General features: G+C 37.1%; 1 protein-coding gene across 1 annotated transcript in view; it reads right to left on the minus strand.

Annotated features, from left to right (window-relative positions):
- The window catches only part of TENM1 (teneurin transmembrane protein 1), a 777,891-nt gene that overhangs the window by 188,758 nt on the left and 569,749 nt on the right, over positions 1-19,384 (minus strand). The gene's annotated exons all lie outside the window — the stretch shown is intronic.

The following is a 19,384-nucleotide window of genomic DNA, read 5'->3' on the forward strand; positions in this document are numbered from 1 at the left end:
TCACTGGACTCGAGAAAAGAGTGGAAGACATGAGTGAGACCCTTAATACATAGCAAAGACAAAGACTCAAACTGAGAAGCACACTTGACGATATAAACAGCAGGATTGGGGAAGAGAGGAATTAATTGGTGACTTACAAGACAGAATAATGGAAAGAAATTAAGCTGAACAAAAGAGAGAAAAAGGAATTACATAAAATGAGAATAAACTTAGGGAACTCAGTGACTCTATCAAACATAACAGCATTCTTATTATAGGAGTTGTAGAAAAAGAAGAGAGAGAAGTGGGCAGAAAATTTATGTGAAGAAATAATAGCTGAAACTTCCCAATCTGGGGAAAGAACCAGACATCCAGACCCAGGAAGCACAGAGAACTCCCATCAAAATCAACAAAATCAGACCCACACCGAGATATATTGTAATTGAATTTGCAAAATATAGTGATAAAGAAAAAGTATTAAAAGCCGCAAGACAAAGGAAGTCAGCAACTTACAAGGGAAAGCCCATAAGGCTAGCAGGAGATTTCTCAGTAAAAACTTGGCAAGCCAGAAGGTAGTGGCATGATATACTCAATGTACTGAATGGGAAAAATCTGCAGCCAAGAATAGTCTATGCAGCAAGGCTATCATTCAGAATAGAAGGAAAGATGGTTTCCTAGACAAACAAAAACTAAAGGAGTTCATGAACACTAAATCAGCCTTGCAAGAAATATTTAAGGGGACTCTCTGAGTGGAAAAGAGAGACCAAAAGTGACAGTATAAAGGCAGGCAACACAAACTCAGTAAAAATGAGTATATCTGTAAAAAAAAATCAGTCAATGAACTCACGACATAAAAGGATATAAAATATGACAACATATGCTGAAAATGTGAGGAGGAGAGTAGTAAACAATGGTTTGAATGAGAATGGCCATCAACTTAACATAGACTGCTATATGCAGAAGAGGTTATATTCAAACCTAATGGTAACCAAAAATCAAGAACCACTGAGGCACCTGGGTGGCTCAGTCAGTTCAGCATCTGACTCTTGATTTCAGCTCAGATCATATCACCACTCATGGAATTGAGCCCTGCATCAGATTCTGCACTGGCAGTGTGGAGCCTGCTTGAGATTCCCTCTTTCCCTCTCTCTCTGCCCCTTCCCCACTTGTGCTTTCTCCTCTCTCTCTCTCTCAAAATAAATAAATATTTTAAAACCACTAATAACTATGCAAAGAATAAAGAAAAAGAAATCCAAATATATCACTAAAGAAAATAAGCAAAACATGAAAGAGAGACGAGAGAGGATCATAGAAAACTTTCAGAAATAATCACAAAATAAGTAATAAAATGGCAATAAACACATATCTATCAGTAATTACTTTGAATGTAAATGGACTAAAGCCTCCAATCAAAATTCACAGGGTGACAGAATGGATAAAAAGAAATAAGACCCATATATATATACTGCCTACAAGAGACTCATGTCAGACATAAAGAAACCTGCGGATTGAAAGTGTGGAGATGGAGAAACATTTATCAAGCAAATGGATATGAAAAGAAATCTGGAGTAGCACTACTTATATTACAACAAATAGACTTTAAAACAAAGACTACAACAGGAGTCAAAGAAGGACACTATATAAAAATAAAGGGGAGAACACCAAAAAGAAGATACAACAATTGTACATGTATATGCACCCAACATAGAAGAACCAAAATACATAAAACAGTTAATAACAAACATAAAGGAACTAACCAATACTAATACAATAATAGTAGGGGACTTTAACACCCCACCTACATCAATGGGAAGACCATCTAAACAGAAAATCAACAAGGAAACAATGGCTTTGAGTGACACACTGGACCAGATGTATTTAAGAGATATATTCAGAACATTCCATCCCAAAACAGCAGAATACACATTCTTTTCAAGTGCACATGGAACACTCTCCAGAATAGATCACCTATTAGCCTACAAAACCAGCCTCAACAAATTCAGTAAGATTGAAGTCATATCATGCATCTTTTCTGACCATAATGCTATGAAACTAGAAGTCAACCACAAGAAAAAATCTGGAAAGACCACAAATACACAGAGGTTAAATAGCATGCTACTAAACAATGAATGGGTCGACCAGGAAATAGAAGAAGAAATAAAAAAGTACATGTAAACTAATGAAAACAAAAACACAACCTTTGGGAAGCAACAAAAGTGGTTCTAAGAGGGAAGTTTACAGCAATACAGGTCTACCGCAAGAAGCAAGAAAAATCCCAAATAAACAGCTTAACCTTACACCTAAAGGAGCTAGAAAAAGAATAAACAAAACCTAAAACCAGCTGAAGGAAGGAAATAAATAAATATTAGAGCAGAAATAAGTGATATAGAAACTAGAAAAACCTCAATAGAACAGATCTATGCAACCAGGAGCTGGTTGTTTGAAAAAACTAATAAAACTGATAAACTTGTAGCCAGACTTACAAAGAAAAAAGAGAAAGGAGTCAAATAAATAAAATTACAAATGAGAGAGGAAAAATAACCAACACCACAGAAATACAAACGATTATGAGAATATTATGAAAAACTGTATGCCAACAAATTGGACAACCTAGAAGAAATGGATAAATTCCTAGAAACATATAAACTCCCAAAACTGAATCAGGAATAAATAGAAAATTTGAACAGACTGATAACCAGCAAAGAAATGGAATCAGTAATAAAAAAACTCGCAACAAACAAAAGTCCAGGGCCAAATGGCTTTACAGGTGAATTCTACCAAACATTTAAAGAAGAATTAACACTTATTCTTATCAAACTATTCCAACACACACACACACACACACACACACACACACACTCGGGAATATTATTTATCCGTGGAAAATAATGAACTCTTGCCATTTGCAATGACATGGATGGAGTTAGACAGTATAATGCTAAGTGAGATTTAAGAAACAAAACAAATGAACAAAGGGAAAAAAAGAGACAGAGCGAGACAAACTAAGAAACAGACTCTTAACTATAGGGAACAAGCTGATAGTTACCAGAGGGGAAGGAGGTGGGGGGTTGGGTTAAACAAACGATGGGGATTAAGGAGTGCACTTGTGATGAGCACTGGGTGTTGTATGGAAGTGTTGAATCACTATATTGTACACTTGAAGCTAATACAAGACTCTCTGTTAGCTGACTGGCATTAAAATAAAAACTTAAAAATAAAATAAAATACAAAGATTTTAAAAGTTTTTGAATTGAAGAAATATACAAAGACTCAATCAGTGGAGAGATATACTGTGTTCATGGCCCACAAACCTCAATATCATTAGGATGTCAATTTTCCTCTATCAGTTCTGTAAGTTCAGTGTAATTCCAGGCAATATCCCAACATTTTTCATAGAGTTTGAAAAACTGATCCTAAAATCTATATGGAACATAAAGGCCTAAGAATACCCGAGAACATTTTGAAGAAGCATATTCATTGATATGTGTGTGTCCTAACTTAAATGTACATCAATAGGAAAATGGACAAATTTTGCTGCATTCATACAGTGTATAAACCACAGAAATTAATTTGAATGAAGTAGAGGTACCTGCCTCAATGTGGATAAACCTTTTAAACATAATGACGAAGGAAGAAAACAAGTTATTTATATGAAATTTAAACACATGGAGAAAAAATTTTTTATAGGTATGTACTTATTTATAAAAGCCCCAAAATATGTACAAGGATGATTAAATTCAGGCTTGTCATTTCCACTTCAGGGAAGGGAGAGGAATGGGACCACAAAAGGATACACGGGGACTTCATTTGTATTTGTTAATTTCTACAGGTACGTTGTAGGTTTACAGTTGTTCATTATGTTATTTTTACACCCCTGAAATATTTAATAATAATTTATGAAAGAATATAAGGAACCAGTGAGAAAGAACTTTCTTTAGGGACTGCTCTATTGAATAAATTCGTGGAGATAGGACTTGCACTCCTCAACACAAAGCCCTCCATGGATATGAGCCACAACCACTAATCTGATTTATCGTTTCAGCGCCGCAAGTATCCAGGTGGGAAGCAATATCCTCATGAGTACAGGAATCCTCTAAGAAATAAATTACTACAAATGGAGAAGCAGATCTTAAACAATAAGCATTCCTCACTTTGAACTGCATCAACATCCCTGCAACTGTATCCAGTTGTAAATGGAGTTTCTGGACCGATTCTAAGATGTTTTTCAATCCCAATTTTTTTTATAATCAGCAGTGGGGTAGGTGTGGGGCAAGAACTAACAGAAAACAGATGCTGGCAATTGTATAATTTATAAACATGATGGAAATAATATTTGCTCTAATATATTTGTGTCACGAGTAGTTCTATTCTATGTGTAATATTTCTTATCTAGTTGAAAATACATTAACATTACAGGCTACAAAATATGACAAAAGAATGCTAAAATATAAACATTCTTCTGTGCAAATGTATTGGAAAAGAACATGAAAAATACAGGCAGACACTTTAAAGTTCTATTGAGACATTTCATTTTTAATAAGTTTCTTTATGCATGTCAACAACGAACAACACTTGTATAAATTGAACTAAGATACAACTAGGAACACTTCTTTGTTGCATGCTGACAAAGAACAATTTGATTAAATAGTAAATCCCTCACAGCCTTCCTCAGAACTATTTCTCTGAGATTTACTTTTCAGACAAAAGTTCCCAATAAAGTAAATTCTGTTATTCTTGGCACTCTGGCTGTGCCAGATGATAATGACAATGATAATATTGAGCACCCCAAAATATTAAATCTGGATATCTATTCGTTCTAAAAAATATATTTGTATGATATTTTTCAATAACACAATGTGATATTTTAAACAAGGAAAGGACACCTTTGATGTAAAAATTCATAAAATTTAAGGAATTATTATGTGTCTACTTGTCCAGCATCTAGTAGAATCAGTTAAAGATCAAAGGAAATCAAGCTGGGAGCATAAGGAAAATCAAGAATTGGGAATTAATGATCCTAAAGAAATAGAAACCTTTCGTTTTGTTAGACTATAATATAACATTTTAGGGGGAAATTATGAAGATTTTCTCACTGTTTTTTGTGAATTGTGTGGGAAGGAAGAGTAAGGGGAAAAGTAAGCTGATTTGGTAAGTGTGAGCAGCGTGAACTCACACAGCTTAAAGGGTTGAAAAGTTTTTACAGGTTCTTCACAAAAATGAATCACAAAAGTGAATCAACCACAAATAAGAAATATTATCAAGAACAAAAGTCTGTGTACTTTGGTATTGTTTTTTCAAATATTTGAATCATTTTTATTTTACTACTTTCAGCTCCTTTCATTCTGCAGTGGTAGACATTCTACTTAAGAGTGGGACTACATATGTAACTATTGACTTCATAGAACACATGCTCATGAATGCAGGCACACACATAATGCGCACACACTTTTTTGGTCTCTATTTCTCTGAAAAGCAATTGGAAAAATATTAGTTGTTAATTCATTTATTTTACTGCATAGAGTTAACGTCAATACCACATATATGTGCTCTTTACAAGTACCTTGCTATGACAAAGATTTGGTTTTACCACGGGCTATATATTACATTGTGTGTGTGTGTGTGTGTGTGTGTGTGTGTGTGTGTGTGTATGTTTGAGATGTTAATGGTGAATCTTTCTTCAGTTACAGAAAACCTATGACATAAGCATAAAACTTGTCCCTTGGCCCCAGCATTACAATGGGCTTCAATATATGTTAGTAATCTCTTAACACTATCTTACATTTGAACAACAATCTGATTGAAGAGATTACAAAATGTCAGCTTGCTCTTTCTGTACAAATAGCAACATATAAGCAGCAGTAACAACAACAATAACACACTCCAGCCTATAAAAAATCTTGAGATGATTCTCAAATGCTTGATGGATAAGAACAAAAATGTGAAAGAAGCTAGTATTCGAAGATCAAGAGTTGGATTGACTTTCAGCTTAATGTTTCATAGATTATGGTTATCACATGGCTTTAGATTTCCTTTATAAAATGGTGAACTGTTCTTTGGTAAATCTGAAAAACCCAGTAAGACAGAAAGAAATCATGCCTGAATTACAACTTTTAAAGTCAACAAAATAACTGGTCTTTTTTTCAACATCTAGACTCTTCCTCTGGAATAAATTTGGTTTCCTTGTTGGCCAAATAAAATATTCTCCCATAAGTCTAGAGTCATATTTTGCCTATCTCAGTGATCAGAAGCTGGAAGCATTGAGGCTGGGGTGGACCTCTACCCATTTATGGCTAGGGAATGCAAGACTGTGTCTCAATCCTTTGATTATGAACCGAACGCACTTGCCTATCCAATAGTATTTTCCATTGCCAAAGAATGTCGAAATCTAGATACTTGTTTCACAAATGCTTTTCACTTGACTCAGTGGGTACCAGATTTGTCAGAATAAAACATTACCTTAAGGAGAAAGTAAGAACCTTGGGAAATCCCAACTTACCATTAGTGGTAGGCCATGTGCTCTGGACTGAGTGTTCAGCAGTGGGAAAGTTTGTGTGATGTATCCACAGCTTTTTACTAAGACTTTTTCATCATCCTTGCTACCAATTCGCAGTCTGACCACCTACAAGGGCAGGCCTAACTGGTTCATCGGGGTACCAAACTCACATCATTTGCCTCAATAAAACAGTGTTCTCACTTATAAAACTATAGACAACTACTACTGGAACAATTATTTCTACGTCCTGGCTCAGAGTGGCTACTTAAGAAGTATTTATTGTAAAGTTAGAAAGCGATTCTTCATAAAGGTTTGCACTCTTTTTGGCATGATTTGACATAATGTTAAAATTGCACTGGGGAGAATTTTCTCTCCTTTCTCTGATGATATTAGACCTATTTCCCCTTTTTGAAAAAATGTTGACATTACCTCTTTTCTCCTCCAAACGAATTTTATTAACCCCCTGATGCACATCTAAAACTCTTGCATGGTGTTTTGCTAAGGCAATAAGACTCCCAATGTAGCATAGAAAGGTTCCTGTTCCTTGAAGCTCTACTATGGACTGAGAGATGTTCAGAGACACATTCAAGCCCCCAAACACATCTGAAAGCATACTTCAATGGTGAAGCCAAAGCTGTTTGGTGGCAGGACACTTCGTGTAGACTGATCGATTTATTCTGAATTTAAAAGGCCTTACAGAGCTGTTTTTCCCCCCATTCAACACTCTTGCAAAGGGATCCCAGGTTTTAAAACATGAAATCTAATTGCAGTCCACCAGACAGACAATGCTGGCTGTCATGAGGCAACCTGTGTAACTATGATAGGCTCCTGCATCCTTAATGCAGGAGTGTTCAAGGCATTACAGAGGCATGGAAAGCAGCTTTCTAAGACCTGGGGAAGGGCTGCATACGTATTTACAAAGCTGCCATCATTGCCCAGCAGACTGCATACCTACAGCTTATTTTTGCCCCTATAAATAAATAGGACGAGGAAAAAAGAAATGTAAAGAATCCAGAGTCAACAAAATCCTCAGCATGAGGAGGACAAAGGCATATAAATGTCCTTATACATCATTTGAATACACAACTTAGTGTCACTTAATACATTTAGGTTTTAAAATTTATAATTTTACTCTACGGCAAACATTAGAATGTTTAAAAGGCTCTATGGTTATTAGTGTCATGTGAACCTTAAGAGACATATTTTATATGTGTCCTAAAAGCTGTCTTCTAAGGATTAATAATGGAATAAAGAAGTTGACTTCACGTCTATCCTTGTCCCACAATACCAACACTCCAGTGAGGTTGCAGTGCAGTGCAGGAAAGCTAGGAGTAGGCAGGGCATTAATTTAGCTGTATTCAGACAGAGTTACAGTCTTTGGATTACTCTCAATTTCACAAATATAATGCTACATAGTTCTACCTGGCTAGGCCCCCAGCACCCTGAACTCTGTATAACCTACCTTTAAATTTATAACCTAAATTTATATACCTATATAAATTTATATAACCTAAATTTATAACCTACCTTTAAATTTCTACTCACAATCCAGTTTCTTACCTTGACTTCATTATTTTTTGTTAAGACCATGATAATGTTCCTGGTTTCCAAAACTAGGAACCTTTACATTATGTTTTCATCTTCTTTTCCCCTGATGCTCTGGCCAGGCCTTCTGTTTTCAGTTGCACTTCTATTTCTCTCTCTCTAGAGAGCCAGTAGAGCATAGTAGTTTGGGAGTCTGGACTCTGAAGCCTGATTTCTTGGGCTAGAATACTTGCTGAGCCATGGATTCACTATGTGAACATGGGCAAGTAACTACATTTTTTCATGCTTTGGCTTCCCATCTATACAATGGGGTTGTAAGGCTCAAACGAGTCAATATGTGTCAAGTGTTTACAACACTGCTGGGTATAGATAAGTGCTCTGTGTTGGCGAGTATGACTACTTCTGTTTCCAATACACTTATCAGGTCCTTCATCATCTTTTGTCTTGAGTCTCACAGAAGCCTTGCTACTGGTTTCTCAAATGCTCTGTTCTCTCTTTAAACATCCCACAACTAACTATAAGCTAGAATAAAAGAACCTTAGGAATCGGGAGAACTGTAAAATTCGTTTGGTTCAACCCCTCACTTTGACATACAAGCCTCCTACTTTTCCGATATTTTCCCCAAAGTTTAGCTATTGCTTCACAAAATCAGTCAATTCCAATTCTGTTTTTATTTGGCCATATTAGAAAGTAATGTGTTGATTTGAACTGAAATCTGCTGGCTTCTTCTTTCACCAACTCGTTTTATTTCTGTCCAAAAGTTGATACACTCTCTCTTCCACTGGTCAGCCTCTTGGACAATTGAAAATAGCTCTTTGATCTCAAAGTTGTTCCTCTTCTAACCATCTCTGAGTCCTTCAAGTGTTCATCATATTACATATTACAAGCCATTCCATGGTTTGTTTACCCTTAACACATTGCTTTCTCTTCTCTGGACAAAGCACAGCTCGGGTCCCACATTGTGTGCAAAAATATTTCAGAGTTTTTCAAAGCTCATGAACATCCCAAATCCTTAGCGTAGAAATCTAAACTCTTCCTAACCAAACCACAATCGTTACATTTCTGACTTCAGCTTTCATTATTTTGCTATTTGCATCCTTTGCTACAGACACATCTGACTACTAGCCCTGTCCTGGAATCCCCTTCCTTTTCATGCATCTGGAGCTACATCATATTTTCCTGTCCTTCAGTGCCTTTCCCACAGCCTACCTCTGACTGCCCAAATGATCCTTCAACTTGCAGCTTGAATGACACCATCTTTAGGTAACAGTCCATGGTCCCTGATGCTCCAAGGCAGGGGTGGTGTTACCTTCTTTTGTGCTCTTACAGAGCTCTGTTTACACATCTATTATGGCTGTTATTGCAGCTTTTTATTACACATGCATTATTATCTCTACCATATTATAAGGTGATGAAGGCAGGAGCTAGGTCTCAATCTTTTCTCTCTCTCTTACATTTCCCAATGCATGATAAGCACTCAATAAATACATGTGGAATTATTTCATCATTTCATTTAGTAAACACTTACTGGGTACCCCATATACCTCCGGGTATAATAAGACCTTAATATATCTTTAACAAGTAAATTACTGATAAACATAAAGTGACTAAAATTCTTAGTCTGGGCGACTAGGAAAACGTTGGCACCATTGAGGGAAATCAGGAGGTCTGGAAAAGGCAGTGATTGATTGGGATGAGAGCTGTGTTTGGTTTTGGATGTGTTGAATTTAAAATGCTGGGAAAAGATGCAGAATGATAGATATTTACTGAGCTACATACTGAAAGCTCCATGCTAGGTGCTGCTGTGAATACAAAAAGAAGGCAGAAAAGGGGATAGCGTTAATTCTTAGGCACTTGGCTGAGAATAACACTAAACCAAGGCAACAAGATGAAATTAGTGGTCATGAGCAGGATTGCCTTTTCTCAGGTGTGCTTGGTAAACGCCTTTTCTAAATTTCTCTGGCGGATACTCAAAAGTAAACACCTGAATCTCTATTTGCCTTCTTATCTTCATTTAGCGAGGACTTCATTCTATACAATCATTGGTTTCAAAGGCCTAGATCGTGAGGATAGTTAACTCTTGCGGAGACTTCAAAAGTCGGTTCTCATCAGTCGCTACCTCCCAGCCCCTTGCAGACTGAGAATAAACACACTAAAGAAATGTCCTTGCTCTTTTGCAGGAGGAAAGTGGTATATTCCTTTGACATTTGGTTTCCAACTTTTAAGAGCACCAAGAGCAACCCAAATTCAAAGGAGAGAGAGGCAGCTTCCTCCCACTCTATTGTCAGCCATTTCCCGGCGGAAAATAACGTTTTTATGCACCTCTGAGCCATTCACTCCCAGAATCCAAAGTGTCCTTTAAATTGAAACAATGTGAAATTGAAATGATCGGCTTTGTAATCAGAAATTACAATTGTGTGAAGTATTATAAAAGTAGAAAATACTGGCCAACTTGAAAATTACAGAATGTATTCTCAAATAAAAATTAAATATTTTGATCACTTACATTATAAGTGAAAATATCCCCTTAATCTTTTTCATTTTAGCATCTAAGTCCAAGCTGCGATTTATTTGGTTGGCTCTTATAAATAGCAATGGAAGTCAAAACTTTTATTTAGGTTTTAACATATTCCACCACATTTCGGATTTTCCTTAACAAGCCTAAATATTAAAACAGCCTTTAAAAATGAGCATATAAAATAAACAAATCATCTTTATCATGAAAGCACTCTGATTTTACTTTCCCTGCATATTTAAATGATGACCCTTTTAGAATTATCCAAGCCCTGTAACTGTCAAATTCTTAACTTTCCACTTTTTAATAAAAATGATTTCCATAAAGATTAGAAATTAATCTAACCTGACTCTCAAATCTAATATATTTTAGTGCTGGAAGCTGTAAAAATTCATCTATCTAGGTTTAATAAAGAAAGTTTTTTCAATTTAAATATACATTGCATTTAATAAGCTTGCATGATAATTTCAACAATGTTCATGGGTTCTTTAAATTACCTTCCTGCTGTGTCCAGGATACAATCCAATTTCATTTTTGAGCAACTGAGTTTTAAAAAGGTTTCCAAATCAAAATGATTTCTGAATGACACAAAGTGAGATGATCAGAAGCCAGCCAATCGGATTGGCTCTTATGCCTGACTTAAAAAGAGAAAAGTATTTGCTTGTATTTATGTAAACCCAAAGTGTGTGACCATTTGGATATATCAAAATGTTTGAAAGTTTACCTTTTGCCCAAATATTGTCATTGCGAGGATTACCATTCCTTCCTATTTTACTTCTTTTCCACTTTTCATCCATTCATCCATCTCATAAATATTAGTTGAGTATGCACCATGAGTTAAGCATCGTGCTAACTGGTAGAAATACCACAGAGGCAGATATGGCCTCTGCCTTCATGAGCATCAAGTCTAGTGCATAAACACTCAAAGAAATATGTAGCTACGAATTGTGGCAACTGCTATGGAGGGACAACACAAAGCGCAACAAGAGACTATGACAGGGTGACCTGATTTAATTTGAGGGTGCCAGGATCCTGATCTCATTCAGACATTGGCATCGAAGTTGAAACCTACGGGATACGTTGGGTACCTGTATGTGGCGACAAGGGAGATGAAATGGGTATGTGTCTGAAGCACAGAAAAAAGAGAGGGATAGTGTGGTAGGAGATGAGCTTGGAGAAAGAGACAGAGGTCAGAGAATTCAGGGCCCTTTAAACTTTGCTAAAACTTGTGGACTTTCTTGTAGTAGAAATGGAAAAATACTGAAAGGTAGTAAGGCAGTGAAGAAAATCAGATGTGTATTTAAAAGGTCTCCTTGGATGCAATATGGAGAATGGGGTAGAAAGAAGAAGAGATTCAAGATTATTTAGGTGACTATGACAGGATCCCAGATGAGACACAATGGTTGCTAGGGCTAGGGTGAATGCAATGGAAATAGAGAGAAATGGATATAATAAAAATATTTTTAGGAGGGGGGGTGGGCTAGATGGGTAAGGGGCATTAAGGAATCTACTGCTGAAATCATTGTTGCACTACATGCTAACTAATTTGGATGTAAATTTAAAAAAATAAAATGAAAAAAATATTTTTAGGAGGTAGAAGCAACAAGACTTGGTGACTGATTAGATAAGGGTAAAGGATAGGGGGGTGCCATGAATGGCATCTAGGTTTGGCACGGACAACCGTGTGGGTAGTTATGCTATTTTTATCAATATGCAGAATAAGGATGGAAGCGCAGCTTTTAAGGGGAAGATCATGAGTTCAGCTTTAGACATGTTAACCTGAGGTGCCTGTGAGGAATCCAGCTAAAGATGTCAAGTAGGCAGATGGATGGATCTATGGGCCTGGAATGAAGAAGAGAGGTCAGGGCTAGAGACTAAATTTGTGAACCACTAATAAAATTGGTAATTAAAGCCAAGGGAGTGCATGTAGACTAAGATAAGAAATGAATGGGGCCAAAGACTGGGGAACTTTAACATTTAAAGGTCAAGTAGAAGTGAAAGATCCAGAAAAAGAGAGTGAGAGGGATATGCCATAGATATAAGAAGAAAATCAGAAAAATGTAGTATCACAGAAATCGGTAGAAGAGCTTTCTATATATACAGAACAGTTGGCTATGCCAAGTGCCACTAAAAGTCAAGTGAGATGAAGATTTAAAAGTGTTAAATGTATTTAATAAAACAATGATCACTGGTAACTTGGTGACAGCTGTTCTGGTGGAGTGATGAGGGGCAGAAGCTAGAATGGAATTGATTGATGAGTGACTCGAGTACATATATTAAGGAAAAGGAAATTAAAGAGAAGGCCTGTCAGAGAAGAGAGTTACTAGTAGGAAAAAGGATAAAACTAGAATGAACACTGTGGTGTTGGATTGGAACTGGAGATATTAATAGAAATCCATGGTTTTCTATAGATAGATCAGTGAATATAGATACAAATGAGTATATTATGCATGTAAATGTATGTGTATATACTCCCTAGGCCTGTTTACTGCCAGGGCTTGTGAATAGCAACAACCTAATAGCAACAAGCACACTTAATGCCCAGAACTTGACTTCTAAATACCATAACACCAAAGGGGATCAGGCTCCTTGGAGAAAGCCTGATTCCAGGGATAGAACAGGGAAAGTACAAAATGAGACTGGAACATCTCATTGTGCCAGAAGGTAAGGCAGTGCTCAAAGAATGATGATGACACATCAAAAGGACACAAAAGCCAGCTTGAAGGGGGCCATTACTGGCCAAATCAAAATAATCTGAGTACCAAAAGTAACAGGAATAGTAACAAATATAATCCATTGAGTTATTGGGAAAGCATGAGTTCACACAGATATAAATGAATGAATACACTGAAAGTTTGATGACTAATGGAATATTTACATAGCTTCAAGTACTTCTCCCCAAAACATTTGTTAATTACAAGTGGGGGGGCGGGAGGGAGGGAGGGAGGGAGAGAGAGAGAGAGAGAGAACAAACAGTGGAGAAGTCTCACAGATACCATCTTAATTAAGCGTTAAAGTTAACTTTACCAGCAGTGAGACAAATCAATAATGAACACCATCTGATGAGATACAACCAGAAGAACACAGCTTTAATTCTGTGGTATTCTTGCCAAATATGCAGGACCTAAATTTGCTTAAGAGGAAATACCAGAAAACCTAAAACTGAGAATCATTCTCCAGCATAAGAGGTGTACAATCTTCACGAATGTCAGTCACAGAAGTCAAGGGAAGGCTAAGGCACTGTTTCAAGCTGAAGGAGAATAAAGGGTCATGACAACTAAAATGCAGTGCTTGATTTTGAACCAGCTCCTTCTGCTATAAGGGACATTACTGGGATAACTGGAAAAACATGAATGGCATTTGAACATTAGATGATAGTAATGTATGAATGTTAATTTCCTGATTTTAATAGGTGTATTGTAGTTGTGTAGAAAAATACCCTTGTTTTTAGGAAATATGCAATAAAGGATTTGCAGGAAATGGGTCAAAAATTTATTCTTCAATGTTTCAGGGGAAAATTCTTTACATTGTACTTACACTTTTCTATAAGCTTGTGTTTGTTTCCAAATGAAAAGAAAAGAATGGAAGGTACAAAAGTGGAGAAGTGAAGCTGAATCATAAAAGGGGGGCAAGAAATGATAAGCTAGCTGAGATTGTGAGATTCAAAAATAAAATGTTTTTTTTTTCCAGTGAGAGAGACAAGATTGTGTTTAAGAGCTCTTGAGAAAGATCTAGTGTATGCTTTGGAGTTAAACTTACATGTGAGAGAGAGTGGGAGAGGGATGGGATCTAGAGTTCAAGTGGAGGAACTGACCTTTGACAGGAGTCCTGCGTTGTAGCAGGAAGAGGAAAGAGGGTCATGGGCACAGACACAATCTGATTTCAGATTTGATGCTAGAAAATTGAGGAAGTTCTCATGTGATGGTTATTTTCTCTGTAAAGTGAGAGGCAAGGCCATCTATTGAGAATGGATGAAGAGTGGGGTAAGTTTGAGAAAAGTAGAGAAATTCTGAGAAAGTAATTGTGGGGGATGACAGAACGAGGTAACCTGATGAATGCAGTAATATTGCTGGGCAGTGCTGAGGGCCCAGGTGAGGTTGGTGACCATGAATTTTTCTTGGTACCCCTATACCCAAACTATGATTTTTCTTCAAGAGAGTTTGGCTGGTGGATACAGACAAGGAAAAGGCTAACAGTTGCCATCATTTATTGTTTGGGCTTTGTCAGGGAGGCCCAATGGAGCTGGGTATTTTAAGGTATTTGCAAGAGATATTGGAATGATAGACCATTTGTATTGGAACTAGGGAGATATAAGTTTTCCTCTATTCTCTCTTAAATTAACTCCTATAGCAGGAGAGGATGTGGAGAATCGGGAACCCTCTTGCACTGTTGGTGGGAATGCAAATTGGTGCAGCCACTCTGGAAAACAGTGTGGAGGTTCCTCAGAAAATTAAAAATAGACCTACCTTATGACCCAGCAATAGCACTGCTAGGAATTTACCCAAGGGATACAGGAGTACCGATGCATAGGGGCACTTGTACCCCAATGTTTATAGCAGCACTCTCAACAACAGCCAAATTATGGAAAGAGCCTAAATGTCCATCAACTGATGAATGGATAAAGAAATTGTGGTCTATATACACAATGGAGTACTACATGGCAATGAGAAAGAACGAAATATGGCCCTTTGTAGCAACGTGGATGGAACTGGAGAGTGTGATGCTAAGTGAAATAAGCCATACAGAGAAAGACAGATACCATATGGTTTCACTCTTATGTGGATCCTGAGAAACGTAACAGAAACCCATGGGGGAGGGGAAGAAAAAAAAAAAAAAAGAGGTTAGAGTGGGAGAGAGCCAAAGCATAAGAGACTCTTAAAAACTGAGAATGAACTGAGGGTTGATGGGGGGTGGAAGGGAGGGGAGGGTGGGTGATGGGTATTGAGGAGGGCACCTTTTGGGATGAGCACTGGGTGTTGTATGGAAACCAATTTGACAATAAATTTCATATATTGAAAAAAAATTAACTCCTATATATATAGAAATTCTGTAACCTTTTAGTGATGAGGAAAAAAATACCAAAACTCTAACTTAGTAAACTTCTGAGGTGTCAGAATAAATCCAAAGTTGAATACTCTCCAAGCTGAAAATCTTACTCTTCTCAATAAATTACAATAATGTTCTATAGTTTGCTTATCACTTGGAATCATTAATTAGAACTTTCAAGAGCTGGCACATAATTACAGATTTTAGGTTGAGAAGGTCCTATCTGTTCAGCATCATTAGAAATGGGTTAAATATATTGATTCTGGAGTCAAAGGACAGATGGCTCCCAGTGCCTGAAATCTCAACAACTAAGGTGTCACCCTGTTAGAACTCAGACACCTCCGTGTCCACACGAGCAGCTCCAATTTTATGTTTTATTTATTGGGGTTTTAACTGGAGAAGATTTAACTGGAAGTTTCTGTTGCCAAAAAAATGGAGTTCAAAAACCACTGACTGATCTAGTGAAAAGAACTCTTAGCCAGTGTGTCGGTTTTCTCACAAATTTTAATTCTAATGCCTGTATTATCTCTTGCCAGATTTTTGGGAGAATGTACTCACAAAGCACTGTTAAAATAAATGATAATAAAGGAGCACCTGGTTAGCTCAGTTGGTTAAACATCTGACTCTTGACTTCAGCTCAGGTCATGATCTCATGGTTTGTGAGTTCAAGCCCTGCGTCGGGCTCCACACTGATAGCTCAGGGCCTGCTTGGGATTCTCTCTCTCTCCCTGCCTCTCTCCCATGAACTCTCTTTCTCAAAAATAAATAAATTTTAAAAACTCTAAAAAATAAATGATAATAAAATTATTGGGAAGTTAGAAGGGAAAAAATAAGTCTATTGTCTGAGGTACTGCTCAGTAAAGAACACTTGGGTGGGGTGACAGGTGGGGGCCCTAGGCAGAATGAGGGTGCTACGTACAGAAGAGAGATCATGTCTTCAACATGGTAAAATCCGAGATAAAAGTATACAACTCAGCTATATAGATTGAATGTTTGTGTACCCCCTCAAATTCATATGTTTAAATCCTAATCCCCAATGTGATGGTATTTGGAGGTGGGGCCTTTGGGAGGTGATTATGTTACGAGGGTAGAACCCTCATGGATGGGCTTAGGGCCCATATTAAAGAGGCCCAGAGGGCTAGCCTGTCCCTTCTGCTATGTGAAGACACAGTGACAAGGCACTGTCTGTGAACCAGAAAGCAGGCCCCTCACCAGACACTGAGTCTGCCAGTGCCTTTTTTTTGTTTGTTTTTTGGACTTCCAGAAATGTGAGAAATAAATTTCTGCTGTTTGTAAGCTACCCAGTCTGGGGGATTTTTTTACTGCAGCCCAAAAAGAATAAGACAAACCCTTTCCCTGGGTGTATCAATCTAAGAGGTGATAAAGAGACAGGAAATGAAACTAAAGATGTTTTACCAAGTGTGGTGGGTTGAATGATATGCCCTTGTCATAACCCCTGGAACCTATGAATGTGACCTTATTTTGAAAAAGGGCCTTTGCAGATGTAATTAAGGATCTGGAGATGAGATCATCCTGGATTAACCTGGTGGCTCTAAATCCAATGATAAATGTCCTTATAAGAGACAGAAAAGGAGAAGAGAAGAGGAAACGGCCATGTGGAGATAAAGGCTGAAAGCCACCAGAAACTGGAGGAGGCAAGGGCTATTTCCCTTTGGATAACTTTTATTTTAGACTTCTAACCTCCAGAACTATGATGGAATATATTTCTATTGTTATTTAAACAAATAATGATTCCACTGTAGTTATCAAGAACACATAATGTATTCTCAACCTGCAGACATTTGGCACTAAGCAATACTACTGATGATAGTAATAGCCATTGTCAACATTTACTGGGAATTTTAGATGCTAGGCATTGTGCTAAGGGATTTAAATGAATTCTTTCCTTAGTCTTCACAACAATTCTATGATCGAAGTACTGTTATTAACCCTCCTCTACAGATGCAGGGATTTGAGGCTTAGCAATTTGCCTAAGGTCATATAGCTTCGAGGCAGTACAGCAGGAATTTGAACCCATGGTCTGACTCTAGAGCCTATACTTTTAATCCCTACACTGGACTGCATTCAATAGTAGCTTGGATGACCTACATCAGTTGGTAGGAGTTTATATCCTAAGGAAGTCTGATTGGCTGAATAAAGGGAATTTTGTTACTTGTGTTTTTTTAAATGCTTATTTATTTTTGAGAGAAAGAGCCGGCGAGTAGGGTAGGGGCAGAGAGAGAGGGGAACAGAGGATCCAAAGTGGGCTCTGCACTGACAGCAGAGAGCCCGATGTAGGGCTTGAACTCATGAACTGTGAGATCATGACCCGAGCCACAGTCAGATGCTTAACCAACTGAGCCACGCAGGTGCCCCGGAAATTTTGTTTTTAGGTACAATCTAAATCCAGACAGTTCATTGCTATATAATAAGTACAAGTGTACATCACAATGAAATGGAAGCTTTATAAATACCATTACTTACTTTGAGAGACCAGAGGTGAGTAAAGCAGTAAAATGCTAACTTCTATAATACCATACTTGCTCCAGCCAGCACTAAATTGGGATGTTATTCTCATAAAAATGTCCAATTTTTCTTTTTTCCTTTTAAGCTATTTGCTCTATAATACATGCAAATGACACTTTAATAAAATCATTACATTATCACAATAACATTTCACCCTTTAATTTGACTATATTCCTCAGTTATTCTCACACCTTTGTGCTAACTTCTGTTGTAAATTTATTTAATCTACATAAATTATTCAGCATAATGGAAAAAAGACACAGTAATATGGTGCCATCTCAAAATCAGCAGCTCCTCCTCAAAAATGAAGGCACTTTGCTCTTCCTTGACATTTGGATTGCTTAGCTGTCATAGGAAATTCTTCTACTTAGACACCTTCCATTCCCTTGACATTATCTCTTAATTGTATTTTTATTTCAGAAGCTAACAATGATATAAAAGAGTACGAATAGGTAGTAGGTTCAATCCCATACTTTTAATATTTCTCTATGTAGGATTTGTCTTAAAGCATTGGCTTCCTCAAATAGAATCACATTGCTTTTTTCCAAAATTTCCAGCCCTTCAAGGAATAGAGTTCTTTACTTTTTAAAATAATAATGCCTCAAATGATCAGTTTGAAGTTGTTGGGGCAGAAACTCATTCTTAAATACAAAGTCACTGTTGTATGAGGTAGAATCAAGAGACCCAACTGGGAGCCCCAGATAGGCTAATTATTAGCCATGTGAACCTGGATATGTGGTTTGGTCTGCTTCTATGTCTTCACTTGCAAAAAGGAATATGCAATCAGCCATCCTAACTTACAGGAACATTGAAAAGATGGTGTAAATATGAAAAAAAAAACACGTTGACAACTTAATAAGCCAAAGGAATCTTTATATATAGGAATAGCATGAGGTTTCATGATTGGCAGACTTGGGTTTGAATCCTGGATCTCTCATCTACTAGCCATGTGGACTTGGGGAAGTAATTCAACCTTAGTTTCCAGATCTGTCAAATGAGATGAAAACATCTACTTAAAAGGGTCATTGGAAATAGATGATATTTATTAAAGTATTTAGTACACCAATTGGCACATGTTATTTCTGTTCCCTATCTCTTCCCTTCATGCTCTATTTCTAAAAATTACCTGTAGACTCAGGACAAATATGATAACCCTTTAGGACCAATTGTAGGTTTCCCCTACACGGAGCTCACAGAAAATACAAAAAGAAACAAACAAACAAACAAAAAACAAAAGCCCTGCGGACAGAGCCCCAGGAACTCCTGTGAAGTCAAAGTGT

The sequence above is a fragment of the Panthera uncia genome, chromosome X (genome assembly GCF_023721935.1).
Source record: "Panthera uncia isolate 11264 chromosome X, Puncia_PCG_1.0, whole genome shotgun sequence".
Taxonomy (NCBI): domain Eukaryota; kingdom Metazoa; phylum Chordata; class Mammalia; order Carnivora; family Felidae; genus Panthera; species Panthera uncia.